General features: G+C 41.7%; 1 protein-coding gene across 13 annotated transcripts in view; it reads left to right on the forward strand.

Moving 5' to 3' along the window:
• The window catches only part of LOC147316365 (neurexin-1a), a 278,541-nt gene that overhangs the window by 15,508 nt on the left and 246,477 nt on the right, over positions 1–16,556 (forward strand). The window lies entirely within an intron of this gene.

Here is a 16,556-nt window from a genome sequence, read left to right on the forward strand (position 1 = left end):
TTATCCTGTTAAATTAATGTTGGGCATTATTAAGATGGGCAGGACTCACTTGCTGCCTGACATTTGGTGCCTAGCTCCCATTTTAGCGTTTTAGTCATAGCTGCTAGCAGCTTCCTTAATAATAACAGATGGCGCTATAGGAAAACCTTTAAAAGTTAAACAGCTACTGTTAAAGTTTGGGCAGGTCAGGTTAACATTTGTGATAACTGTTTAATACTAATTAATTTCTTAACTATTAATTAATTATTCCTTATAAACTCTTGTGTAATGGCTATCTTTGTTTCTTCTTGGAGTTCTCTATTTCTCTTATATCTAAAATAAGAGTCTGGATGGACAAGAGGCTGTTTTACGCGTCGGTTTGTGCAACAACGACGGTAAAACCATCGTGTCGCTCCGCCATTCGCTTACTTTATTTCTCACAAAACTTTCACAACAAAAGCACCATATCCTTTTCAGGCTTTTCAAAATAAAACATGTAATAACTATAAATGGCGCTAACATTCCGGCCCCTAATTGTTACTGCTAAGGCATAACTAGAGATGGCACGATACCACTTTTTTATGTCCGATACCGATACCGATATCATAAATTTGGATATCTGCCGATACCGATATGAATCCGATATAGTGTTTTTTAATCAACAAAACTGTTTTTTAAATATCTTGCTGCATTTTGTATAAGTTCATACTCAAGTTTAAAACAACAACTACACTAAAGCTATTCTGTTATACCTGTATGCAAAAAAAAAAATTTCATAGTTCAGCAATACTGATCAATCTAATAAACTTAAACCTACACCATCCTCCCTATTCTGGTATTTTAAAGAGTACTTAGCATAAATATTAAGCAACCTAACTAATAGGGTTCAAACTCCCAGCAACAACAAAAATAAATAAATAAAAAATAGGGAACCACCCCTCACGCTCCACCTCATGATGCTTAATCGACGTAATCAACCTTAATTTGATGCAGTGTGAAAAAAAATGCACAGAAATCAATTATTTTTCAAGAAATATTAAATAGATTCAACATCTTTCTTCAACAAAATTGCAGACTGCACAGATGGTACCTTCCCAAAGGAAAAAGTACTATAGCTTACTAGGGTATATATATTAGACTTAATAGTTACTATATACAGTAATTGACTTCTATTCATTTTACATCAAATTAAAACTTTGGGTGTCAGATAATTATTTATTAAAAGCTAGACATTTTAAATGAGAATAAGAAAGAAAAGTATGTCTTTGTGCCCCCTTTTCCCTGTTAATGCCCTATCAGCCCCCCTGGCTAAACTTTGCTAGATCCGCCCCTGCACAGTTACCAGCGTCAGCTACGTAGAAAAAGATCCTCGAGTAGAAAGTAATATTAAATACATTCTAACAACAGCTGATCAAGCTTAAACGTGCTGCTGTTGTTTAGCCGCTGGTTTCCTCTTTCTGGTGCAAAGTGGGCCAAAAGCAAACTAGAGACACGGACTCCCGACAGAAAAGCCGATCAGCTGATCGTTAAGCAGTTTCATGATTGAAGTAGCAGCAGGAGAGGCAGTCGCTCCATATATCGTTTGTTAAGCTTAACGCAGGAATGCTTTACAAACATTCAGAGATGGACTTACACACTTGCTTTACTTCTCTCGGGGATAACTTTGTCGGAGATGAAATGCCGGGTTGCTAGCGAAGCTCCAAATGCTATCCAGACCACCGACAGGTCCCGCATGCCACAGCTGCTCTATCACGTGATGCATACTGCTCCGACGTGCTAACGTTCTGAGGTGAGTTACGGCGCGTTGCAAGTTTTGTGAGGTGCTTTCGTGATATTTAATGGATCGGATTACATTTTTTATTTTTCTCCGATATCCGATCCAGTAATTTAGGTCAGTATCGGACCGATACCGATACGTAATATCGGATCGTCCATCTCTAGGCATAACAATTACATATTAACACAATAAAGCGTCATTTAATATCAACACTCATAATCTAACTGGCTTAACCAAACATTATATGAAACATAAGTCATATGTGTTGAACATATATCTGTTACACATGAGGCTGATATTCAAACTGTTGCCTCCATTTCAAGCAACAAACATAACTTGTCGATAGGCCTCTCCAAAACGCTAGTTTTGGTTTTGACAAACACACGTCTGACAAGTCCATGTGAGTCTGGAACTGTTCTCTCAACCTTTCCCATTAACCAGGAACTTCTTGGTGCACTGTCATCAACTATGAGAACAACATCTCCTGGTCTCAGATTTCTCCTAGTCACTAACCACTTCTGTCTTTCTTGTAGAAGCGGCAAATACTCTTTAGTCCAACGCTTCCAAAAAATGTCTGACAGGTACTGCACCTGTCTCCACCTTTTTTTTGCATACAAGTCCTCTCTTTGAAACAATCCAGGTGGCAGTACTGGCTGCCCTTTAAGAAGAAGTAGATGATTAGGTGTAAGTGCGTCTAAATCATTGGGGTCATTAGACGCTCTTGTTATTGGCCTGCCGTTGACAATTGCTTCAACTTCACATAGCAATGTCCGCAAGCATTCATCATCCAGAGGTTGCTGCTTTAGGATCTGGTTAAGAATTCTTCTAACTGAGCGAATTTGTCTCTCCCAGATTCCTCCAAAATGTGACCCTGCTGGGGGGTTAAATATCCAGGTGATGCCCTTTTGCATGAGCATTTCTGAGATTTTTGAATGATTCCATCCCTTGATTGCTTCACGCATTTCCCTTTCTGCACCCACAAGGTTAGTGCCATTGTCTGATCTCATGACAGACACTTGACCTCGTCTTGCAATAAACCTCCTGAATGCATTTATGCAAGAATCAGTCTCAAATGAGTGGGCAACTTCTATGTGTATTGCTCTAACAGCAAGACATGTAAACAATACACCATATCGCTTAACTCTGCTGCGCCCATGCTTGACCTCAAAAGGTCCAAAATAGTCTACGCCCACATTTGTGAATGGAGGTTTGTCAGGAATCAGGCGATCTTGTGGCAAGTTTGCCATTCTTTGTTCACCAGGTTTCGCAGATGTCCTTCTACATGTTACACACTTTGACAGGATCTTTCTTATTGCTGAATCTGCCTGTGGAATCCAGAATCTTTCTCTCAGCCTGGATAATATGTAATTCCTTCCTCCATGGCCTGTTTCTTGGTGAATGTGTCTCAGAATCAAAGTAGAAACATGATGACCTTTAGGGAGAATCACTTGATGCTTAACATCGGCTGGTAGTGCAGACTCATGCAACCTACCGCCAACCCTTAAAACTCCATCCTGGACAAAAGGATCCAGCTTCACAATGTGACTGCTCCTTTTAAGCTTGTCACCTTTTTGAAGACTTGCAATTTCTTCTGCGAAGCTTTGATTTTGACAAAACTTAACAATCTCAGTTTCTCCCTTTGCAACATCTGCAGTGGTAAGTGAAGATCCCTTAATACATGTTTTGAACTGCTGCATTTGACCTGCAACCTTTTCAAATTTCCTTTTAGTGCTGTCACAGCCACTTGCTTGTGACATGAGAAGCTTCCGATGCGCACTTAACCTGCCAAGCAGCTGCTTGAATGTAAGTATCCAGGAAACTGCCTTTTTTAGACGGTACCAGTCTGAATAGTGAGAGATCAGTTTGTTCACTGGATTTTCATGTAATTTTGTAACATCCACACTCATCACCTCTTTGACTTCGACATCATTTTTTGGTATTTCTTTAATGTCCAGTGGAATTGGCCAGTTTTTCTTATCTTTTGTCAAAAACTCTGGCCCAGCAATCCAGTTTGAACACTTCATGAATGTCTCTGTGTTCATTCCTCTTGAAGCGTGGTCAGCAGGGTTTAATTCAGAGTTTACATACATCCACTGACTTGGTTTTGTGTTGTCTCTAATAAGTGACACTCTATTTGCTACAAATGTCTTAAATCTGATGTTCTCGCTGGAAATGTACTTTAAAACAGTGCTACTGTCAGACCAAAACACAGATTCTTCTTGTGGCATTTGCAGCTCCTTTCTCATGAGCTTGTCCATTTTTACAGCAACTGCAGCTGCTGTCAACTCCAGACGTGGAATTGTTATCTGCTTCAGAGGAGACACTCTGGACTTGCCCATAATGAATGAGCAGTGAGTTTCTCTTTTCTGGTTTGTGATACGGAGGTAAGTAACGACTCCGTAACCTCTCTCACTGGCATCAGCGAAGTGGTGCAATTGTGTAGATATGACCACTCCAAATCCAGCAGGTTTCAAACACCTGTTGACGGTAAAGCCATGAAGTTTTGAAAGCTCTGAATGCCAAACTTGTGACCTTTGAGCCAGTTCAGCTGGGATTTCCTCATCCCATGAAATCTTCCTGCCACATAGCTCTCGCAGGATGATTTTTGCTGTCAGAATGACAGGAGACAAAAAACCCAATGGGTCATATATTGCACTTACAAATGAGAGGATGCCTCGCCTAGTCTTTGGCACAGGTTTTTCAGTTATCCTGATCTTGAATACATCTGTCTCTGTGCACCAGTTCACTCCTAGGACTCTTTCCTCTGGTAGTGCATCATGTCTCAAATCCAAATCTTTCATCTCTTTTGCTCTTTCCTTTTCAGGAATGGAAGCAAGGACAACTCTGCTGTTGCTCATCCACTTTGTTAAGTGAAATCCTCCACTCTCACACAATGCAGTCAGGTCCCTGACCATAGTACATGCCTCTGTTTCATCTGAAACTGACAGAAGACAATCATCTACATAAAAGTTGTTCAGAACAGCATTAACTGCTGCTAGTGGCATTTTTTCTTTAGCATCTTCTGCTGCCTTTTTTAGTGCATAGTTTGCACAGCTTGGGGAGGATGTTGCCCCAAACAAGTGCACCATCATTTTGTATTCTTGCAGAGGTTCATTCAAGTTCCCATTTGGCCACCAGAGAAAACGCAAAAGATCACTGTCCTCTGGAGGTACTCGCACCTGGTGATACATAGCTTCTATGTCTGACATCAAGGCAATGTGATCCCACCTAAACCTTGTTAGTACCCCAATCAGTGTGTTAGTTAGGTCTGGCCCTTGCAAGAGTTCTTCGTTCAGTGATTTCCCTTGAAAGGATGCTGCACAGTCAAAAACTACACAGAGTTTTCTTTTCTGGGGGTGGTACACCCCATGGTGTGGTATGTACCAAACTCTCTCATTTTCAGGGGTAGTCTTTGTGTTTGGTACCTGAACTGCGTAGCCTTTATTCAGCAAGTCAGACATGAAGCTCTGATACTCCTCGTGAAACTCTGTGTTTCTGATTAATTTTCTTTTCAGATTCTCTGCCCTCTGCATTACTGCACTGCGGTTGTTTGGCATTTTGACAGCTTTGTTTCACCAAAGGAAGACCTATGCGATAATGACCATTAATCCTTTCAGCTGTGCCATTGACAGAATCCATAAACATGATGTCTTCTCGTGACATTTCAAATTCAAATTCAAATTCAAATTTTATTTGTCACGTACACAGTCATACACAGTACGATATGTAGTGAAATGCTTGGACAACTGCTCGTGACCTAAAGAAAACAAAAAAAGGAAAGGCTATGAATAAGATAGGAAATAAATATGCAAAATTAAAAAGGGTAAATTTAACTAGGAAGGAATAAAATATAAATTAAGGTTAAAAATGAAATAACTGTACAACACAAATTAGAATGAAGGGTAAATTTAACTGGGAAGAATAAGATAAAATATATAAATTAAAGTTGAAAATAAAATAACTGTACAACAAAATACACAATACACAATATAGAACTATATAAGAATGTATGAAGAAATCTAAATATAAATAAATATATACACAATAACAGCAGCTGTACAAGTATTAACTGGAAATGAAGAATATAGTGACCAGTGTTGTGCAAAAACAATGTCCAGAAAGTCCAGTGTGTGTGTAAGAACCATATGTGTGGGTCAGTACTGTGTGGTGGTGTGATTGAGAGACCGTATCGCCTGCGGGAAGAAGCTCCTCCTCAGTCTCTCTGTGTTGGTCTTCAGGGAGCGGAATCGCTTTCCTGACCTCAACAGAGAGAACAGTCTGTTGTTGGGATGGCTGAGGTCCTTCACGATCTTCCTGGCCTTGGTCCAGCACCGCCTGCTGTAGATTGAGTGCAGGTCAGGGAGCTCGGAGCGGATGGTGCGCTCAGCTGACCGCACAACCCTCTGTAGAGCTCGTCTGTCCTGCATGGTGCTGTTCCCGAACCAGGTTAAGATGTTTCCCGCCAGGATGCTCTCTATGGTGCACGAGTAAAAGTTCCTGAGCACCTTGGAGGGCAGTTGGAAGTCTCTCAAGCGTCTGAGGTGGTAGAGACGCTGTCGGGCCTTTTTCACCACGGTGTTGATGTGACAGGACCATGACAGGTCCTGCGTGATGTGAACTCCGAGGTATTTGAAGCTGTCCACTCTCTCCACTGGGCACTCGTTGATGACGGGGGTCTGGTAGTTCCTCTCCTGCTTAGTGCTGAAGTCCACTATCAGCTCCTTTGTCTTACTGACGTTTAGAAGGAGGTTGTTCCTCTGGCACCAGTTCTCCAGATTCCTAATCTCCTTCAGGTAGGCCGTCTCGTTGTTATCAGAGATCAGGCCCACCACGACGGTGTCGTCAGCAAACTTGATGATGGTGGTGGAGCTGGTAGTGGCCACACAGTCATATGTGTACAAAGAGTACAGCAGGGGGCTCAGAACACACCCCTGGGGGGCTCCAGTGCTGAGAGTGGTGGAGGCTGAGACATGTCCGCCCATCCTTACTGCCTGTGGTCTGCCAGTTAGGAAGTTGGAGATCCACTGACACATAGATGAGCTGAGTCCCAGATGCTCCAGCTTGGTGGTGAGTGTGGAGGGAATTATGGTATTAAATGCAGAGCTGTAGTCTATGAAGAGCATTTTAACATAATTCCCCCTTCTAGTGTCCAAGTGAGTGAGTGATGTGTGGAGGAGATGAGAGATGGCATCGTCTGTGGAACGATTTGGACGGTAAGCGAACTGTAGTGGGTCCAGTGTGTCTGGTAGTGAAGAAATGATGAAGTCTCTGACCAGGCGTTCAAAGCACTTCATCACTACTGAGGTGAGGGCTACAGGGCGATAGTCATTGAGAGAAGCAGGGTGGGGTTTCTTCGGGACAGGAACAATGATGGAGTCTTTGAAGCATGTGGGGATCACCGACTGAGATAAAGAGATGTTGAATATCTCAGTGAACACAGGAGCTAGCTGGTATGCGCAGTCTCTTAGGATATGACCTGGGATGCCGTCTGGTCCTGCTGCTTTCCTGGTGTTCACTCTCTTGAAGGCTCTCCTTACTTCATGCTCGGAGATGACAAGCACGTTTCCGGTGCTGGCAGTATCTTCCTGTCTGCAGCCGTTAGCGCCGCTAACACTAGCATTGTTGGAGACCTTAGCTGCAGCCTCGAAGCGAGCATAGAAAGTGTTCAGCTCGTCTGCCAGAGTCACGGCCGCGTTCGTCATACCGGTTGTTGGTGCTTTATAGTCCGTTATTGTCCTTAGTCCCCGCCACAGGCTCCTAGAGTCACTCTGTTGGAGTTGTGACTCTAGTTTCCTCCCGTAGCGCTGCTTCGCCTCTTTCACCGCCCTCCGCACGTTATATGACGCGGCTTTGTACGGGTCCATGTCCCCCGTCATGAGTCCCGTGTTGTAGGCAGCGGTGCGGGATCTCAGAGCGTCGCGGATGGTTTTATCCACCCACGGCTTCTGGTTGGGAAACGTTGTGATAGTCTTTGTCTCCACGGTATCATCCGCTAGTTTCCCGATGAATCCCACAACCGCTTCCGTAAACACGTTGACGTCATCGTCGGAGCTGTTTCTGAACATGCCCCAGTCTGCGTCATCGAGTGCGTCCTGTAACGCGGCCACCGATTGATCCGTCCAGCGCGCGACCTTCCTCTGAACCGGAACTTCCTGTTTCAGCCTTTGTTTGTATTTTGGCATGAGGAAGATGGCGGCGTGATCAGATTTGCCAAACGGGGGGCGGGATTGTGCCTTGTAGCCGTCCTTGACCGTAGTGTAGCAGTGGTCCAGTGTCCTTTCACCCCTGGTGGGGCAGGTGATGTGTTGATAAAAGTTCGGCGCTGCGCGTTTGAGGTTGGCGCTATTAAAGTCCCCCATCACAATAAGCGCAGCGTCCCGGTGTTGTGTCTGGTGCTGTGTGAGTGCCTCATGCAGCTCGCATAAGGCGGTGACCGTGTCCGCTTGTGGTGGAATATAAACGGCACTTACAATGACCGATGTAAATTCCCGAGGTAGATAAAAAGGACGACACATGATGGACAGTAGTTCCAGATTTGGTGTGCAGGAGCGTGTGAGAGGAACAACGTTCGCACTGTTGCACCAGTTGTTGTTCACCATTAAACACACGCCGCCTCCCCTTGACTTCCCCGAGTCCCGTGTCCTGTCCATGCGGTGAACCGAGAAGAACTCGGCCGGCTGGATGGCGTGGTCCGGCACCGCTGGGTTCAGCCATGTCTCGGTGAAGCAGAGGAGATTGCAGTCCCGAATGTCTCTCTGGAACTTTATCCTGGCCCTGAGGTCGTCAAGCTTGTTCTCCAGTGACTGGACGTTGGCGAGCAGGATGCTAGGCAGAGGTGTGCGGTGTGCACGAGCTCTCAGCCTGTTCCTGACGCCGGCTCGCTTCCCTCTAGGCCGCCGCCGCTTCCCTTTGTTCTCCCTCGAGATCTCACTCGGCCAGCTCGGATCCGGAGTTAAAAACTTCGAATTGTGAGTACATTGTATACCAATAGAAACAAGAGTGTCACTGTCATACCTAATGTACCCAATGGTGATGATTTTGCCGATTTAGAAACGCTGAAAACTAACTTAAAAAACAAAGACAAAGAAAAAGTGGTCGGAGCAGTCGTGACGGCAGCCGACCTCACCGGCGCCATCTTAAATTTCCTGTTTTTCCTCAGAAGCTTTCTCTGGAAAATCATAGTTGAGCTGTTGCATCAAAAGATTCTCAATATTAGTGACAGAGATGCGATTTACTGAAACACTCAGCTCTCTGTCAGAAGGAGTAGAGCAAGAATCTCTCTTGAGAGGGCCATTGATAACCCAACCCAGGACTGTTCGAACAGCATATGGACCGTTATCGTTACTATGAATAATCTCCCATGGTTCCATAGCCTTGTGCACATCACATCCTATCAAAAGTCCAATGTCTGCGTCTGAATGTGGGAACTTGATTTGCCGAAGATGTGGCCACCTTTTTAAGTCATCCTGTGTAGGGATGTTCTCTCTAGACACTGGAATGTCTGCATGAGTGTAAATGTCAGGAAGATCTATATAGGTGTTCTCATTTAAACCACACACTTCTAATCCTGACAGGTGGTAACTTGTCACCATCTTTTCTTGTCCCATTGTGCGAAGCATGAATTTTGTCTTCTTACCTTCTACACCCAGTTGTCTCATCAGTTTTTCTGAACAAAACGTGGCTTGGCTCCCATTGTCCATGAATGCATAAGTCTCAATCAACTTATTGCCTTTCTTCAACTTAACCCACACAGGAACGATCGATAACACATGAATGCCTTTTCCGGCCTCTGTGGCTCCACAAATTCTGCCTGAAGTGTGTGTTTCATCACTTGTTGTGGGAATGTCTGAGACATTTCTCTGGATGCAATCGTCTGCCTTACTGTCCTCCTCCTTTGTCCAATGAAGCATACTTGGATGTCTCTTAGAGCAGTACTCACACAATGATCTTTTCTTACAGTCCTTACTCAGATGACCTTGTGTCAGACATGCAAAGCACAGACCCTTTGCTTTAAGGAACTCTAGTCTTTCTTTGTAAGGCTGGTTTCTGACCTTTTGACATTCTGCCAGTGTATGGAGTTTTTCACAGTATATGCATGGTTTCTGGAAGGCATTGCTAGTGTGACAAGAAGCACTTTTATTAATTTCAGGTGACCTTTCATTTGCAGCTTGTGTTACACTTGTAGCAAATGTGCTTCCCCTTTGCCTGGATGATCTAGTCATTCTCACATTTGCAGATGACTTTGCTTTGTCTTCAGCATCCTTAATGTCACCATACAAAGGATCTGCAGCTATTTTTGCTTGTCTGTTTATGAATCTAACCAGATCTGAGAACTTTGCTCTCCTTCCACTTGTTTCTTGAATGTCAAAAGCAGAGACTCTCCACATTTCTCTCATTTTGTATGGCAGTTTAGAGACAATAACTCTGAGGTTCGTGGGGATCTCCATCTCTTGCAGTTGACTGATGTCTTGCATTGCATTGTTACAACCAGTGAGAAACAGTGAATAGCTATGAAGAGCCTTTGCATCATCTGTTTTGATTTGTGGCCAATTGAATGCTCTGTTCATGTAGGCAGTTGCAATTTTCAGTTCATTACCATAATGACAAAACAGCAACTTCCTTGCCTCACTGTAGCCTTGTTGAGGATTCATGTGCTGACAACTTCTTACCAAATCTCTGGGCTCACCTCTGGTGAACTGTTCAAGGTAATATAACCTGTCACTGTCACTGTCAGTTTTGTCATGAATTGTATGGTCAAAGGCTCTTGTAAATGGTATGAACTCAAGTGGATCACCACTAAAGATGGGAATGTCTCTTTGAGGCAAATGTGACAGTCTATGTTGTTTGACTAACATCTCAGTGATATCATTTTGTTTCAACATGACTTCACATAGATTCATTGGAATAACACTGGCATCAGTTTGGTGCAAGTCATCTTCTTGTTTTACACTGTGACTGTTTACCTTTGAATGCCCATCATGTTCACCTTGTACCTTTGGCTCTTGGAAGCTGAAGTGCTTAACAGCTGATTCACACTGTTCCACATCATTTTTACAGCTGTCATATTCACAGTCCTCTAACACTTTTATTTTGGCTGTAGAAGCAGCAATAGCTGTCTCGATCTCAAGCTGTTCTCTTCTTGCTTTTAACTTACATTCTTCAATGTCCAAGGCTTGTCTCTGTTTCAAGGATGCGGCTCGTGCGAGCAGAGCAGCGCGCTCTGCTTCTTCTTTCTGCCGTACAGATGATACCGAAGAAGCTCTGGACGATCTTGATGAGCGGCTACTGACTGAGCTTCTTCCAATGCTGGTACCTGATTTCTTTGCAGTTAGTCTAGCAGTCACTGACACGCTGTCATCTGGGCTCACGTCGTCGTGATGCTGATGTCTTGTTACGATGATCCATTTCTCAACTTCAGTCATAAACGCACTGAACTGCTCCTTTTTTGGGTTGAACCAGAGCATCTGGTCCACATTCCTTTCATCTTCTGGCAACAGCGACAGTACATCATCATTTGCCCGTAAGAATTCTTCATGCAGCTTTGAAAAGTTACTTAAATGTTCATCAACAATGTCAAGGCTTTCCTTCTCTTTCATCAGTCCACTAATTTTATTCATTTTTGAAGTTAATTGTGACAGCTTGGACCTTCTTGCGTTTATGTGCCTGCCGAGCTGTTCTTCCAAACCTCTTTCGGTGTACTTTTGCGCCCTCTTGTGGCCAGTCCCGCTACTGCAGCTCTGTGCCCTGGGCCTGCAACCTTGCGGGTCTTTATCTGCCATCTCTGCCCCTTTTACACAACTTCTTATTCAACAAGTGTTCATGAAACAAAATGGTCTATGACACAAAGCTGAGGCTTTCGTAGTTAGTGTCATCTTCTTAAGACCAAAAACACTGTCACTGACTTATTTGTAAGAAGTTGAGAATCGCAATTGTTCAGTTTTAACACGACTTGTAGCTTAGCAGCATATCATAGTCCAAAACTTTATCCATGAAAGCTTATTTCTTCTTTTCTTAGATTCTTCATGCATACAGCTCTGTGCACTTAACTGACTTGCTGTATCAAACTTTGCACGATCTCATAGCGATGCAGTCGTCTTGCTCGGGAGCATGATGGTTTTACTTAATGTAATGGCTATCTTTGTTTCTTCTTGGAGTTCTCTATTTCTCTTATATCTAAAATAAGAGTCTGGATGGACAAGAGGCTGTTTTACGCGTCGGTTTGTGCAACAACGACGGTAAAACCATCGTGTCGCTCCGCCATTCGCTTACTTTATTTCTCACAAAACTTTCACAACAAAAGCACCATATCCTTTTCAGGCTTTTCAAAATAAAACATGTAATAACTATAAATGGCGCTAACATCTTGTTTAACGCTAACTAGTGAGGGCGAGGCTGTGTGTGTGTGTGTGTGTGTGTGTGTGTGTGTCTGCCTGTCTGCAGAGTTGTGGGAATTTTTGTGTCAACAGGAGGAGGCAAAGATGGCACTGTTGGTATCAATACTATTGCAAATGAGAATAATACTACAGTAATTTTTTAATATCGATGGGTATCTCTGTATAGATTTTGACAACCCTAGAGAGAAAAGGCTGTTTATGTAGCACTACAATAAATGGGAACTGTGGGAGCTCAGACTCAAAGGTCTGTGAACTACCTGAAGAGGTACTCAGGAAAATCCTATTCAGTCCAAATGGCATCTCTCAAGAATAGCAGGTAGTGAACAGAAACATGTCTTTATTTGTGGTCATGCCCCATCGTAACTTCCAATGTTGGCAGTCAGTGAGTGAGCTCTGGGATTGAAACTTTTCACTCTTCTTGTACTGAGTAGCCAACATGCTGAACTTTAGACTGTTGCAGTTTACTGGCATGACAGTTGATAGTTCATAATTTTTATATATAATATTTTTGAGCAGTTGTTTAAAAAAAAAAAAAGCAAACATTTGACAGTTAAAGTTCTCTGTGTCTTTGTTAAATGATGTACAAATACCCACAGAATTTCCAGCTATGAGACTTTTTCAGTTTCAGGTTTTCCACAGTGAATATTTGCTGCTGACCTACTTTTTCAAAGCAAAACTGGCACGATAAACTACTTCTTTTTGTGGATATGTAAAATGGAACTGAACGGCTTCATTATGAAATCTTGCGTTCTTAATAATTCATCTTACTGAACTTTATTTAACAAATTACTTTATTTAATCACGCTGATGGTATACTTTAGATATTTTACATAATGCTCTTATTTTAGTGACTCTGTCACATCATAACTGACCGCTCTACCCAGTACGCCCAATATTGCGAGACAGAACTATGTTACATAAATAATGACTGCATGAAATATAAATGCAGAGCACTGTGGTGTCATAAAGCAACAGTATTCTGACTTTCACATTTTATTTAGCTGTGATTTCGCATAGTCTTTAAGACAATTTAGGGCAAATAATATTATTTATTTTCCTGCTGTGGATCATGGTAACAGCAGACTAAATACAGACAAGGAGGTATGTGGGGGTTGTCAGCATAAGAGCGAGGGCATGCAGTTGAACCTTTACTCAGCCTTCACAGTTATGTCTTAATAAGCAGGATCTAGCACTACGATAATGGTTGTTGATTATTATGTCTTTGCAAAGCAGAGGAAAGACACAAAACACAAGTATTTGACCAATATCCTGAATGCCTTTGTAAATTTCTGTGTATTTTGCTTAGTAAGCCAAAGGGATTCCTTAATCATCCTTAACGAGTCCTTAATCACACGTGCAATCTAAAAAACTCAAAGACAGAAAACATTAAAATGCTGTTTTTCAAAAATATAGTATCCATTTAACAGGTGCACTTCATACAAAGCTAAAACACTGCAATGCTGATGACTGTAAGCACAGATGACAAAAAGCTGATTCAGGCAGACATGATCTTATAAAATTGTCAAATGGCAGAGAAAATGAATTATATCTATTGCTGGATGCTGGGTCTAGTGAATGTGACACATGGTCCTTTATGTGAAGTGCATTGTCACTGAGATCCTGCCAAGACTACTCAGCCAACTGCATCCAGACACACTGTAGAGACACGAGTGCCTTAATGACATTTTGTACAGCTAGATGACGGCACCTTGTGTGTTGAAACAGTGGACAGAGCATTGTTCGTTTTCCTTTCTATATGTCTCACTTTATATTTAATCAGCTGTCACAGTTTTGAGTTCACAGTCAGGAGGCTAAGGATTCTGTAAAGGGTCAGAATAATGTCTGCAGGAGGCAACGAGAAGAAGAAAATCAATTTATAGATTTATGTCCAATCCTTGTTGCTGTTATCCTCCAGATGTTTTATTCAGTGAGGCATTAACTTGAATAGTAATGTAATTATTTTCCATGAGCCATACACCATGTGCATGATCAACAGCGTAAGACCATCAGCGATGGAGATCGTATGATAGACAGTTGAGTGCATTTTGGTGTAGTGTTACCAGCACAATAGCACTGGGATCACTTTGTCAAGGGGATTAAATGGATTTACGTCTCTGGATTAGAATGTAACCAGCTGGGTACATTTGTGAAAGAAAGTTTGCGTGTGTGTGTCAGAGAGAGGCAAAACATGGCATGTTTTAATGGTTTCTGTCAGCTAATACTGAAGTTAAAGGAAAACTTCTTTTCTACTAAGCACCTTAAGAAACACTGGACCCCCCTTCATGCTTACTAAAGGTTTGATTCATTAACTTTGCTCAAACCTTTGGACCAAATTTGCTATGAATAGCTGTTAGACTTGCTCCCAGTATTCAAATCCAGATGTGGTTTAGAATTACATGAGGATAACGTGCTCACATCAGATTTAATATAAGAATATGAAATGCATGTCTCTCAAGCTTTACTTGTGCAATAGCTATTAATAATTATTTCTCGAAATCATTTCTTAATTTGATTGTGAACATCATCATTAGAGGAAGGGAATCACTATAATAGTGTTAATTGTGCAGTAACCCCACAGGCTGAACAATCTTTCACAAGCTATCAAATAAGCAGTCCTCCTGCATAGATCACTCACCGAATTTAAATGTAATACAACAAAGACTGCTATCACTGTATTGCACACCGAGTGAGTCAATTATTAGTTACCTGTTAGTTATTGTGGCAAAATGTTTCAGTCAATGTTGGTCTTTGGGGTCTTGACATCAGCCAGTGTTCTTGTTTCTTTCACTTTTCTCATGCAGCTTCATGCTTGCCTTGTCAGAATGCTTTTTTTCAGCAGCCTCCTCCTCATTTTCAAGCAACGTTTTTTGTCAACATACTGCATGCGTGTATATTTTTTAAAGATCGGCTCTTTTCACAGAGGCCACTGTGACATGTCAGCGGAGTAAACACAGATGTAATTGATAAAACGATGGCCCCATTTAGTGCGCCTCAGCCATTTGTTTGAGCTCTGGCCCATCTGGTTGGAACCGGTCCATAATTAATTTGATTAATTACACCTGTGTTTAGCCTGCGACGGTCCGATCAAAAAGGCCCCTCTGAAAATGGCCTATAGAATCTCATTTATCTAAATGTCCTGTATTTTCTTAAATTTGGAAAGTTTTATCCACATCTGGCTACATTTTAAACAAAATTAAACCATTGTAAGGCAAATGCACAGTTCAGTACTGAAGGACAAGGATAAATGAGGCTCTAGTATGAGTTATACATATTATCAAAAATATTTCAAATTCCATCAAATGAAATCAATCTAAATTTTTACCAAAACTGATGTGGTCGTATTATACAACGAGTGAAGTCTTTAATTGTGATAATTTGGATTGATTTTGTGTGCATGGTGTCTGATTTGGAATGGGAACCAGTGGTGATGGTAAGTTTCGGTCAAAATAAATCTGGGCAAGAAACCATATTAAAGAGGTAGGAGTTTATTTAGCAGCGGTCCCTATTTGGTCGCATGGTTATTGTAACTGGATTGATCACACAACCATGTTTCTTTGTCTTCTATATATATATACATTGCATGTTGGTGTTTTCATGATTTTTGGTTAATTTTTTTAATCCAAAGTTAAAAGTCTAATAACTGTGTTCTCATCACATTTATTTATTTTCTATATTTATTTATTAGATCCTTTTGTATCTGTCTGGTGTTACATTTTAATGATCAAATATTAAATACTATTGCTATGTATCAGTGATGAATAGTACTGCTGACTGATTATATATTATTATTCTTTTCATAGGAAATGTGTGGGTCCTTGTGCATCCTTACGTGATTATTTTTGCATGTTTCCAGTCAAATCATTTTGTTAAACTCATTTATTTCCTTGCTGTTAGCATGTTTTCTGCACTTGTTTGCTATTAGTTTGCTAGCATATACTTCTTCACCTATATCTTTCATTTGAGACCAATTTCACATGTCAGTTTTGGGGTTTTTTGTTTTGTTTTTTTCACTTCCACAAAACTCACATTGTTTGCCAAAAATTAGTGTTAGGAGAATTTCATCCGGGAGGCAATCTCCTTTTGTATTGCCCGTATGTGGTCACTGGTCATTGCCTTCACTACTGTGACCAATTCACCTGAATAAGTGACACGAGACTCCACTGCCGGTTCGGAAACCTCAGAGGCATTGCTTTACCGCAGCCGGCTCAATTTATTTAGGTTATTTTCTGTTGCAGCGTATTTCATCACATGCACCGGCTTTTCAGTCAAGAAAAACAAACTAGATTTCACTGAGCTGCTGGAGTAAATAGTTGTTGATACAAAAAGTTGCAGTTCATTATTTAAAAAAAACGTCAAATAAAAAAAGTATTTAACAAGCTTAACAGAACACTATGAAACCGCCTCAA

Source organism: Aulonocara sp. 'chitande type north' Nkhata Bay, linkage group LG13 (genome assembly GCF_057382095.1).
Source record: "Aulonocara sp. 'chitande type north' Nkhata Bay isolate Kocher_YH1m ecotype deep benthic linkage group LG13, A_spYH_male_GT1.1, whole genome shotgun sequence".
In the NCBI taxonomy this organism is placed as follows: Eukaryota; Metazoa; Chordata; class Actinopteri; order Cichliformes; family Cichlidae; genus Aulonocara; species Aulonocara sp. 'chitande type north' Nkhata Bay.